We start from the raw sequence: 13,172 nt of genomic DNA, 5'->3' as shown, positions 1-13,172 counted from the left end.
CAGAGATGAGGCTGACCAAAGTAGTGGATGATGAGAGCCCCATGTGGGAGAGTTTCTCCACAAAAATGTCTGGGGTAATGGTATTAAACACCGAGCTAATGTCTAGGCAGAGCATCCTGATATAGCGCTACCTGTGCTCCGGTTGGCTCAGTGCAGTGTGAGAGTGTGATCTATAGATAGATTTCATTAATATAGAAATAAATTAATATTTGAGAAAATTATTTATTTACAGAAAAGGAACAGGTATTGGAAAGTGAACGGAAACAAAACAACAAAATGTACTAGGATCTTCAGATCACTGTTACATTTTTGTGAAACACTGACTAGATCTAAATGAACAAAACATAAAAGAAAAAGACACAGGATATGGGAAACACCAACGTCTAACTGTACAAAACATGAAAGGCACGGGACGCAGGGAACAATACAAAAAGAAGTATATAATGTCCCAACACCAACCAGCTCTAACAGAACAAAACATGAGAGGACAATGTAGGATATGTTGGGAGGATAACTAGCTCTAACTATTAAATATGTCAGAGGACATAAACACTAAATTACTATAACAAACAAAAAACAAATAAGATGAAGGGTATGCTCGAATGCAAACGAGTTTCAATTAGATTGAACAACTTCATAATGCTCCAACACCAACCAGTTATAACTTAACAAAACGTGAAAGAGACAACAAAAGATATGTTGGGCCAATAACTCGCTGCAAAAACTGAAAAAGAACATTAGGAAATAAAAAGCACAAAGCAGGATTATTATGATTATAATTATCATTATTCATTATGTACTTGATTTTGTCCCCTGAGAGGAAATTAATTTTCACCGACTATACCGGAGCACAGTCAGTGCTGTCGCAGCAGAGCATGCGCCAAATGACCGATTTACAGCTCCTGGTCTCCCATACAGGTACCAAGCAGGCTTGACCCTGCTTAGTTTTCTGAGATCTGGCGTTCTTATGGTGGTATGGCCACAAACAGGTCAGGATATGTTGGGACACCAACTAGCTCTAACTGCGCTAAACATGAAAGGAAGAAAAACTGAGTAGATCTTAACTAACAAAACATGAAAAGAAGACACAGTATATCCTGGAATACCAATTAGTTCTGATTGAACAAAACCTGGAAGAGAGAGTACACAGGTAAACATACACCCCGATTGAACAACTATGTAATGTTCGAACACCGAGCTACTCTAACGGAACAAAACATGAACATTTTACAATGCAGGTTATGTTTGGACCTTATCTAGCTCTAACAAAACAACACGTAAAAGCAAGACAACACAGAATATTCTGGTACACTAACTAGCTCGAACTCAACAAAAGGTGAAGCGAAACGAAAGCACCGAGGTACACTAACTATCTCAAACTGAACAGAATATGAAAAGTTAGACGATTCAGAATATGTCGGACAATTCAGAATATGTTGGGACAAAATACACAAAAATATGACATAAAGACATCACATGTTATGTTGGGACACTAACTAGCTCTGACTGAACCAAATATGGACGCAAGACACAGAATGTGTTGGGACACTAATTCGCTCTGTTTGAACAAAACATGAAAGGGGACAACCTCAGGATATGTTTGGAGTACCTAATAGTTCTAACTGAACAATGTATGAAAGAAATAGAACACTGGGGACACATACCCTTGGATTGAACAGCTAAACTGATTTTCTCTAAAAGAACTAAACATGAAAGGTGGAATATATGTCTGAAAACTAACAAAACGTGAAATGGAGACAAACACTTACAAGGTCTTAAAAAAAACAAAAGCATGAGACAAAAGACACAATATATGATGAAATACCAAGTAATTCTAACTGAGCAGAACCGAAGAGGACACAGGGATACTTAATCACTTGCCGATTGAGTAAGTACAAAATGTTAATGCAGTAATAAATTCTAACTGAACAAAACATGAACAAAAGACATTGTCTCCTACATACTCCCCAGAACCCTTTGCGTCATCATATCTTTAAGACATCAAAGGGCAAAATCCCACTGAAAGCATCAAAACACAGAACACGAAATGACAGAAAGTACAAAACACGAGAAAACGGTCGGACGGAATCGAACTCAAGACGACAACACGTTTGTTGTTGTACAGTTTGACGAGCCGGGCCGGCTTTCACTCTCCTCCCAAAAGCAACATTTACGTTGGCGCGCCGCCAGCCCATTCAACAAGAATCCTGCGCGCATGGTTCTCGTGCTTGACACGCGACACGGTGCAAAACAACCTGCCAATGGAGTTTTTTTTTTTAACGCGGAAGCCATTGTCCTGGTTTTTTTGTCTCCTTCTCTTTCTCTAACACATCCTGTCCTGCTCGCCACACCTGACTAAGCTACTAATTACAAGCGCTGACACGTGTAATTTAGGATCTTCGTTCTCCTCGCCTAGGGTCGTCTCATTCGTCACCTTTTATTCATTTCCACTCCCCCTTCCTCCGACCAGCTTTTCTATCCCGGTCTTGTGTACGGTTAGTGGTTAGCAACATGCTAGCATCTGCTGGTGATGTGCGGTTTTATGGACACCTGAGTAAAACCTGAGGAAAGTTCATGGGGATGTCATCCCTATCTGGGGCCTTTTGATTATGAAAATGAAAGTGATTTGTGGTTTTACTTTTGACTTCCTTTCTTATTGCAAAATCATGTTTTATAGGTTAAATGAGGACTTCAAATTGTCCCCCAAGATTTATACGTGTTTACTGAATATACATATCTATCTATCTATCTATCTATCTATCTATCTATCTATCTATCTATCTATCTATCTATCTATCTATCTATCTATCTATCTATCTATCTATCTATCTATCTACCTTTCCACCCCCCTCTATCTATATATCCATCTATCTTTCCACTCCCCCCTCTATCCATCCATCTATCTATCTTTCCACCCCCCATCTATCCACCCCCTATCTATCTATCTTTCCACTCCCCCCTCTATCTATCTATCTATCTATCTATCTATCTATCTATCTATCTATCTATCTATCTATCTATCTATCTATCTATCTATCTATCTATCTATCTATCTATCTATCCACTCCCCCCTGTATCTATCTATCTATCTATCTAACTATCTTTCGACTCTCTATCTATCTTTCCACTCCCTCACTATCTATCTATCTATCTATCTATCTATCTATCTATCTATCTATCTATCTATCTATCTATCTATCTATCTATCTATCTATCTATCTATCTATCTATCTATCTATCTATCCACCCCCCTCTATCTATCTATCTATCTATCTATCTATCTATCTATCTATCTATCTATCTATCTATCTATCTATCTATCTATCTATCTATCTATCTATCTATCTATCTATCTATCTATCTATCTATCTATCTATCTATCTATCTATCTATCTATCCCCTCTCCTGCTCTCTATTTCTCTTAATATATCTATCCATCTATCTATCTATGAAAAATGAAAATTAAAAATAAAATAATGTTAAAAAGTTTAGATAAGATTATATAAAACAATGAGAATTTTATGTTCCCATATTTCATCAGGCAAAAATAAAAATAAAATAAAAATTAAAAAAAAGAAATGAATAATTACAAAAAAGGATTAAACACTACATTTTTTTAAAAAGTGAAAACTCGAATGTACCTCTCCAAATGAGCATCAATCCTAAACGCCACTCCCAGTCACATTTCTGACTTATTATTGACCACGTAAAGACAGTGAGCTTTGTTTCGAAGAAGCAATCCATTTCATCCTTCTTTTTTTCTCTTCCTTTTTTTCCCTTACTTCTTTTTTTTAACACCATCCTTTCTTATTGCGCAAGAGAACAACTTGGCGTGATTCAAGCCTCGGCCGCTCGAGGAATGGCGCTTGTCGTAAACGGGGCAACTTTCAAGGCGCCCAGGCGACAACGCCAATGACATCACCCGGTGCCGCAGAGTCTGCCGTGGAAGCTTTTTACACAGCGGGCCGCTCCGGCCTCCACCTGTCTCCGTGTCTCACCTGCCCCAGTCATTAACATGGTCCTGGTGCCCCGCTCTAAGTGCACTTGTCAACAGGAAAATTACAGGGCGCACCTCGCCACGCATATTTGTTTGCCTTTTAAAAGCGTAATATCCGTCTGCACGCAAAGCTTTGTGCTCACTCTCCCCGCTGCCCTAGCCACTTCTTTTTTTTTTTTTCAACCTGAAACAAAGTCAGGTTCAAAGACAGAGGGAAGAAAGATGATGGACACATTCAACTCTCCTGTCGTCTTTGGGTTAAGATGACCCGCCATTCTGTTGTTAAGAACCTGGGAAAGATAGCCTGAATGATATTTCATTCAACTCTAAATTTGATGACTCAGATTGCAGGGTTGGGTATGGCTACTTTAACTGGATTACTTTCAATTACCTTTGGATTACTCCAATACCAAATATGTTAATAAAAAACAAAATAAACTAAATATGAATAAAATGACTACATTTTGTGCAGGCTTGGGGAGTCACGGAATACATGGAACGGCAAAAATGATGTTGGCAAGCTGTTTGGATTTATTTTCATTTTGTTTCTGTCGCATCTTATGTTAGTTTTGCCGGAGATCAAAGAGATCAAAGCCAGGAGAGAAAGCTTACCACGTGTTGTGAGTCATCATTTTATTCATATTTAGTTTCTTTTGTCTTTTATTAGCATATTTGGTGTTGGAGTCATCCAAAAGTCATTGAAAGTAATCCAGTTAAAGTAACCCTACCCAACCCTGTCAGATTGTCAAGTCAATTCTAGTCACATTTATTTGTATAGCCCTTAATCACAAAAATGCCTCAAAGGACTGCACAGGATTACAATTGCACACTTACCTGATCTTAAACCAACATGCGGGCAAGGAACAACTCAAAACCTCAGCGTGAGGAAAAAGAGAAACCTTGAGAAGGGACCTCACAAGTGGTAATCCTGTCAACCTCCACGGTTCCATGCCCTTACAAAATGTTGTTTTTTCTCTTACCAAATACAAAATAATCTTACACCAAACGTGTTTATTTATGTAGTTTAACATGTTATTTTGTACATGTGTTTCGTTATATCATATATATTGTTAATTAACATTTTGTTGTGAGATCCTGAGTTGCGCGACATGAATGAGGTTTATTATAAGAAATTCAAAAATGAAGTCGCTTGGACGTTCACTGTAGAAGGAAAAAATACGTGCAAATATAATTAAGTAGAATAATACATTTTCTTATTCAAATTATGAATTCATTTTCTGCATTGTTGTTGGTAATATACTGATTAAAGGGATCACCACAAACCTGTCTTTTTTCATTTTCTCCTTTTATACCTTCGTTTTTTTCTTAACTTCTTTATACAACATAATAATTCGTAATATAAAACATCAAAGCAAGTGAGCCGTTTGAGAGCCGGCTCTCTTTAATGAGTTGACCCGAAAAAGCCGGTTCTCTAAAAAGAGACGGTCTTCCTTTCACTACACATCTACCACATGAAATCCGAAGTTTTTAAGACCACATGTATTTCAAATTTACTCAATCAACCCCGCCTGTTTTTTCAGATCAAAATGACTTACGGCATTTTTCAGGTTCGGCCATTGCGACTTGATGATTGTATCCAAAGAAAATTCAAAACTATGTAGTAATGTAGGCCTACTGTTATGCTTTCGCCTTGTTCACATGTGATCGGAATGATGCGTGATGGGAAATCCCCAGGCGGTAGACGCATGCGCACAGTAGCATCAAACCTCTCGCTGTGTTTGCAACGAAAAAAAATGATACCGAGATAGAGGCTACCGCGGCGAACTCGTTTGACTTGATCGATTTGCCGTTTCGTGATAGTAGGTGTATCCCGGATGGTACCCATAATTGACAAATTTGCTTTTTTCCGTACAGATTTTCTTGTAGGTCGTACACGTCTTAAAATGCATAATAAACGTACTTTGTACGGCAATAACGTACAGGTTGACAGGTATGGATTGTTCCCAACTGTAGGAAAAATAAAATATTTTAGTCACGTTTGCATGTAGGCTGATTCCAAAAGTTCAAAAATGGTCCTTTAAATAAGGACAACGTGAGGATTAAGCATGTCAGGGCGTTTTTATGACTTGGAATCGGGCAAAAATGACACTAGTTATGAGTATCAGTGCTGATATCAACACTATGTTAAGTTTCAGTACTCCTTGTTGTTTGGTGATTGCAAAACAGCCACAAGAAGACAGTAGGCATTGGTATGGGTCTCATTTGTGAGTACCAATACCAGATACGAGTTATAGTGTCAGCGCTGATATCATCCCTATTTTAGAGTTTCGGTACTCTTCGTTGTTTGCTGATTGTGAAAAGGTCACAAGTAGGCAGCCGATACAGGTAATGCCAACAATCATGAGTATCGATACAAGGTAGAGTATCCTAATCGATATCAAACCGACTTTGCTTCTTGGTTTTTGTAAATTAGAAAACAGCCAGCAGTTGATACAGGTATTGGCTACAGTCGTGAGTACTGATACAAGATAGAGTATCTAAGTTAATATCACCCGTATTTTTCTACGTGTAAGTACCGGTACTCCTTGGTGTTTGCCGATTGTGAAACAGTCACAAGTAGGCAGCCGATACAGGTATTGCCCAGTCCTGATTACCAATACCAGTTATACCAAATACCAGTTATACCAATAACAGTTAATAGTGCTGATATCAACCATTTTTAAGGTATCAGTACTCCCTATTGTTTGCTGGTTGTAAAACGACCACAATAGAATCTTTTCCATGGTCATTAGTACAGCTTCCAGGTATTCTATCCGTGTCGATAATAATCCTATAATAATAGGATTATTATCGAATAATAATCCTATATCAAGCCATCAATACTCCATGGAATTCCTCTCATTTCTATTTTCCGCCACCAGAGAGGAGCCAATATCAGGTATTGTATCAGGGCCAATATCAACCTTATTTGAAAAAAATGATAATAATAATAATAATAATACCAAAATTAAAGAAAATAAATTACAAACAAATAAGAATAACACTAAAATAATAGAATAAAAATAAAAATAAGAATTATATATATATATATATATATATATATATATATATATATATATATATATATATATATATATACATACAGGAAAAAACACAAAAATATAAATTAACATAAAATACAAATTAAATACAAATTAAATACAAATTAAATACAAATTAACGGTTTACGGATCCCTTGACCACTTAAGTCATCGGGGTAACCCTTCCTGTGGTGTGTCTTGGGCAAGTACAGCCAGGCTTTGCCCATCCCTGTCTAGGACAAATGTTTTGAGAAGGGGTTTGTTCCCCCACATTAGACAGATAGTACTGGTTTCCATGTTTACCAGTAGCAAGAGAAGCCTCTCACAAGCTCACTCAGATACAGCACCTTCATCATCAGGCCGCCGTTTTTTACATCAACAAAAAATAAATCAAGATGAAATTAAAACGTAAATATAACAATAAGAAAAGCAAATAAAAACACAGTCATGCATCAAACAAAAAAACATTACGAGAGAAGCCGCCAATTAGTCAGACTAGAAGGGAAGTTTGTCATCGTTTGCGCCAACGATGTTGAAAGAAAATCCGAGACGTTCGCCTTACTCAAAGGCGGAAGATGACAAGATAAAGGGACGTTTCCTCTCCTCCCCAAAAAACACAGGCACGCATCATTGATATTTACACTTGCTTTCAAAAGTTGGCCTGTGCACGAAATAAATGACGACATGCTTGAAGTCTGACAACAGCAGTTTGAGTTTGCTGTTAAGATTTTCAAGAAAAATTGTTCAAAATTGTTGTTTATTGGCTGTTAATAGTGTCAATAAAATTGTTCAAACCAAAAAAAAAAATGTGTTAAAATTGTCGAGAAAAATTGTTCAAATTCACATTGTTTATTTGCTGTTTAAACTGTCAATAAAATTGTTCAAACCAAAAAATTGTATCTTGTACTTCCCTTACTCGTCAAACCTGTTTATTTGCGCATATCTGTTAGCATATTTAAGTGCACAGTGACAGGTACAAATACAAACATTAAAATATAAAGTTATGTTTCTGTCATAAAAAATTAAACTAAAAATGAGCAAATCTATCTCATCTACGTTTAAAACCTTTGTTTTTCCAAAATCACCCATCCCGATACAAAGCACCAATACAATATTGTTGTGTTTGGATCATAAACAATGAAATAAACAATGACATATACGTTTAAAAACAGGTGAAATGTTTTGCAGTGAAACAAAAGAGTATTTATGACACGTTTAAAGAAAACATACGTAATTTAATTAAACAACAATATAGCTTGGGGGCAGCACTGTGGCGCAGTGGTTAGCACGTGTGCGTAGTGTTCTCGTTTGCCCGCGTCCCTGCGTCCTAGACGCATCATTTTTGCTGGGTACACATAGTCTCAAATCAATGTGCGTCCCCGGGACGCAACTTTTTTGACACCAAATTGTCATTATTACCCGCTGACTTTTTTTTTAACAAATATTTAGCGCACTCCAAACTTTTCGTCAGGCAGATCCGCCATTGTTGTTTTGGTCTCGCAGTTCGAGTTTTCGTCCGCACGCCGATCTTGTTGCTTCGAGATTACGTCATTGTTGTGGTGGTTGTTGTCGGGGGAAGGTGAAACTCAACACAAAATTGGTCATTTCTTTAGTGTCAGACTATCACGAAACGGCAAATCAATCAAGTCAAACGAGTTTGAGTTGTGTATTGAAAGGAAGTCTGTCTTTTTTTAGAGAACCAGCTTTTTTGGCTCAACTCATTAAAGAGAGGCGGCTCTCAAACGGCTCAATTGCTTTGATGCATTATATTACGAATGATGATGTTGTATAAAGAAGTTAAGAAATTGAAAAAAGACAGGTTTGTGGTAATCCCTTTAATCTGTTTATTACCAACAATAATTTGATGCAGAAAATGAATTAATGATTTGAATAAGAAAATGTATTATACTACTTAATTATCCATCCATCCATTATCTGCACCGCTTATCCTCAGTAGGGTCGCGGGGGTGCTGGAGCCCATCCCAGCTATCTTCGGGCAGTGGGCAGGGGACACCCTGAACTGGGTGCCAGCCAGAATTATTCGCTCATTCACACTTAGGGACAATTTGGACCGGCCAATTCACCTGAAATGCATGTTTTTGGAATGTGGGAGGAAAACGGAGTGCCCGGAGGAAACCCACGCAAGCACGAGGAGAACATACAAACTCCGCACAGGAAGTCCGGTGGCTGGATTTGAACCCATGACCTCAGAACTGTGCATGTATGTTTTCCTTCTACGGTGAACATCCAAGCTACTTCATTTTTGAACCTTTTTTATAATAAACCTCATTCATGTCAACCAACTCAGTATCTCACAACAAAATGTTTATTAACAATATATATGATATAACGAAACACATGTACAATATAACATAAATAAACACGTTTGAAAAACAATATGGTGTAAGATTATTTTGCAAGGGAAAATACAACATTTTGTAAGGGCGTGGAGCCCCGGAGGTTAAAGGTATGGAAATTATTTGAAAGATGGCGGAGGCAAGGAAAACACATGTGTTCAAGCGAATGATTCGACGAAAGAAAATAAACAAAAGAATACTCCTAGCTAGAAAAGGACTTTTCTGCCAAAATGGACTCAATTATATTCCTGGTTACGCTATGAGGAAGATGATAATGGATTGGACCTTGAGAAGGCATTACAACTGTGGCGGGACAGCAAACGACGAAGAATATATGAACTGAAAAATCTGAAGTGATAACTTGCTTTGTATTATCAATTAACTGTGATGATTTAAAACTGCATGAATATATAGACTAATAATTCAGCAATATTATTTTGTATAATGTACAATATTGTTGTGAACTGAAAAATCTTGAACTGATAACTGATTTGTATTACCAATAAACTGTGATGATTAAAACTGAATGAATACATAGATTTATATATTTATTTATATATTTGTCACCGATTTACAATTTCAACCTCGATAACACTAAATTTGGGGGACCCATAGATCTCTGTTGGGACCCATAGATTTTTGAGCATGCGAGTCCCCGGGACCCATCACTTTTCACAGGTAAAATGAACACTGTGTGCGGCGCAGTTCTGAGGTTATGAAATCAAACCACCTGTGAGGAGTTTGCATGTTCTCCCCGTGCTTGCATGGGTTTCCTCCGGGCACTCCGGTATCCTCCCACATTCCAAAAACATGCATGTCAGGTTAATTGGCCGGTCCGAATTGTCCCTAGGTGTGAATGAGCGAGAGAATTGTCTGGCCCTGTGTGACCCCCGACTGGCTGGCAACCAGTTCAGGGTGTCCCCTGCCCACTGCCCTAAAATGGCTGGGATGAGCTCCAGCACCCCCGCGACCCTACTGAGGATAAGCGGTGCAGATAATGGATGAATGAATATATCTTAGCTTGTCGGTAATTAGCATCGATGTTTCTCAAGCTGAACCTTTCTTAAATGAACAAGGTTATGATTTGTGTATTTTTTATACTCAGCCCAAAAAATATATACTATCATTCAAACGACAAAATCATTAATAATTAGCTTCAAGCTAACACTAATTAGCATCTATGTTTCGCTGCCTGAAACTAAATATAAAAAACAAGGCATGTCAAGTCAAGTCATGTTTATTTGTGACGCTCCTAATCACAAGGAGTCTCAAAGAGCTGCACAGACCACAGATTATTGCAAACCACAGACTATTATGACACCATCTCCTGATCTAAAACCTGCATGAGGGCAAGGGAAAACTCAAAAACCTCAACATGAGGAAAATGAAGAAGCCTTTAGAAGGGACCGCTTATGAGGTAATCCCCCAGAAGAGGTCTCAAAGAGCTGCACAGACCACAGATTATTGCTAACGACAGTCTATTATGACACCATCCCCTGATCTAAAACCTACATGAGGGCAAGAATACACACAAAAACCTCAACATGAGGAAAATGAAGAAGCCTCGAGAAGGGACCGCACATGAGGTAGTCCCCCACAAGAAGTCTCAAAGAGCTGCAGAGACCACAGAGTATTGCGAACCACAGACTATTGTCACACCATCCCCTGATCTAAAACTTACATGAGGGCAAGGAAAAACTCAAAAACGTCAACATGAGGAAAATGAAGAAACCTTGAGAAGGGACTGGCATGTAATCTTCATCCTGTGCAAACATTAAAAACTCAATTTATTTTAAACATCATGAAATAAACGTTACCTCGACACCAAGACTGATACCTGGAATCGATACTCGCCCATCCTAAAAACATTTTCAACATTAATTTGTATTTTCATTATTTGTCGATTCATTTTGCTTTGCATCTGCCGAGATTGAATACCATAAATCTCAAAGAATATCCATACATTATATCTATACATTATATCTATATATCTATCTATAAAACTTCCAAGGGTGTATCTTCCAGTCTTCTTTTCTGCTTTAGCTTGTGTGAGAACAGGCGCCGGAGATAATTAGAGTCGAATTAAGATTGATTGGATCAAGTCAGGGAGAGGAAGGACGAGACGGAAGGGGGAGGAATGAGGCCTCTCCTTTTCTGTCACACAGATAAGACCTGATGATGGAGAACCCAATAGCCTTTAGCTAGAAGTAGAAAAGGTCAATGTTTTCAAGAAAAACTGTCTCAATTCACAAAAGAAGGAAAATAGGTCAACGTGGACTAGGACCGATACCAGGTACTGATATTGGGCTGATATCAGGCCTTGGGGTATTGTTATTCACGTTATACCAGTATCATAAAAAAAAATATATATATATATATATATATATAACTAATAACAGATTTGAAAATTCTCCTCGTGAAATTTTGCTCAATTTTGATAAAAATAGGACCGATACCAGGTACTGAAATTTGGCTCATATCAGCATTTTCTGCAATTTTTATTTTAAAAAATGCAGAAAAGTAGGACAGGTAACAATCTTGGGCTAATATCATGCCTTGCGTTAATTGATATTCGCAATATACCAGTATTGGATACATTATTGTTTTGCAATTTTGATTGAAAGAATGCAGCCAAAAGGACTGACACAAATACCGATATTGGGCTGATATCAGGCATTAGGGTATTGTTATTCACGATATACCAGTATCATAAACTATATATACAAAACTAATAATAGACTTTAATTTTTTTCTCATGAAATTTTGAGAAAAACAGGACTGATACCAGGTACTGAAAATGGGCTCATATCAGCACCCTGTGTTATTGATATTTACAATATACCTGTATCGCAAACTGCAAATGAAAATAAAAATGAATTCAAACATTCATTTTCCGCAATTTTGATTTCAAAAATAAAGAAAAATAGGACTCATACGAGGTAATGATATTGGGCTTATATCATGCTTTACGGTATTGATATTCCCGATATACCAGCATTAGATACTAGGAACAAAAAAAATAATAATTTGAACATTATTTTTTGCAATTTGGATGAAAAAAATGCAGCCAAAAGGACTGATACAAATACCAATGTTGGGCTGATATCAGGCTTTGGGGTATTGATATATTTTGTATTATATTGTAAATAAAATATAAAACATATATAACAACGAAATAAAATCTATTAAATCATATGAGATAAATAATACGGGAAACAATTGATTGCTATATTTATTCTAATACAATAAACTACAGATAAAATAAAAATTTAAATCTTATAATATTTTAAATTTATTAAAAATGTCATGATTACCGATGTGAATCACCTGTGCCCGCTCCTTTGCCTCGGACTCTGATTGGCTCCCTGTCCCTATTTAAACCCATTCCTGTCTGTCGCCTTTTGTCAGTCCGTCTGCGAACCTTAGTTAACACTAGGCAAAACTTTTTCGACCCTGACTCCAACCTGTCCCGTTTTTTGCTCCCGTCTGTCCCCCGGCTTCAACACGTTTTTGATCCTGACCCCGTCTACTCTCTCGTCCCGGCTTTCGACCTCTTTTTGTCCCCGACTACGTCTTCACTCCTTTCCTGGCTTACGACCCGCTTCCGACCCCGACCACGTTTTTGCTCTCCTGTCCCGGCTACTGACCCGTTTTTCCGTTCCTGTCACCGCCATCGCTCGCCACGGAAGATTCACTTCCGCGTTCAGAGCGACCTGCTTCCCACGTCCAGCAATCACCGGATCGTTGGCGCAACCCTTTCTCTTTCTCCTAAAAAAA

Source organism: Urocampus carinirostris, chromosome 20, assembly GCF_059441175.1.
Source record: "Urocampus carinirostris isolate Australia breed hairy pipefish chromosome 20, RoL_Ucar_1.0, whole genome shotgun sequence".
NCBI lineage: Eukaryota > Metazoa > Chordata > Actinopteri > Syngnathiformes > Syngnathidae > Urocampus > Urocampus carinirostris.
Note: the sequence above shows the minus strand (reverse complement) of the source record.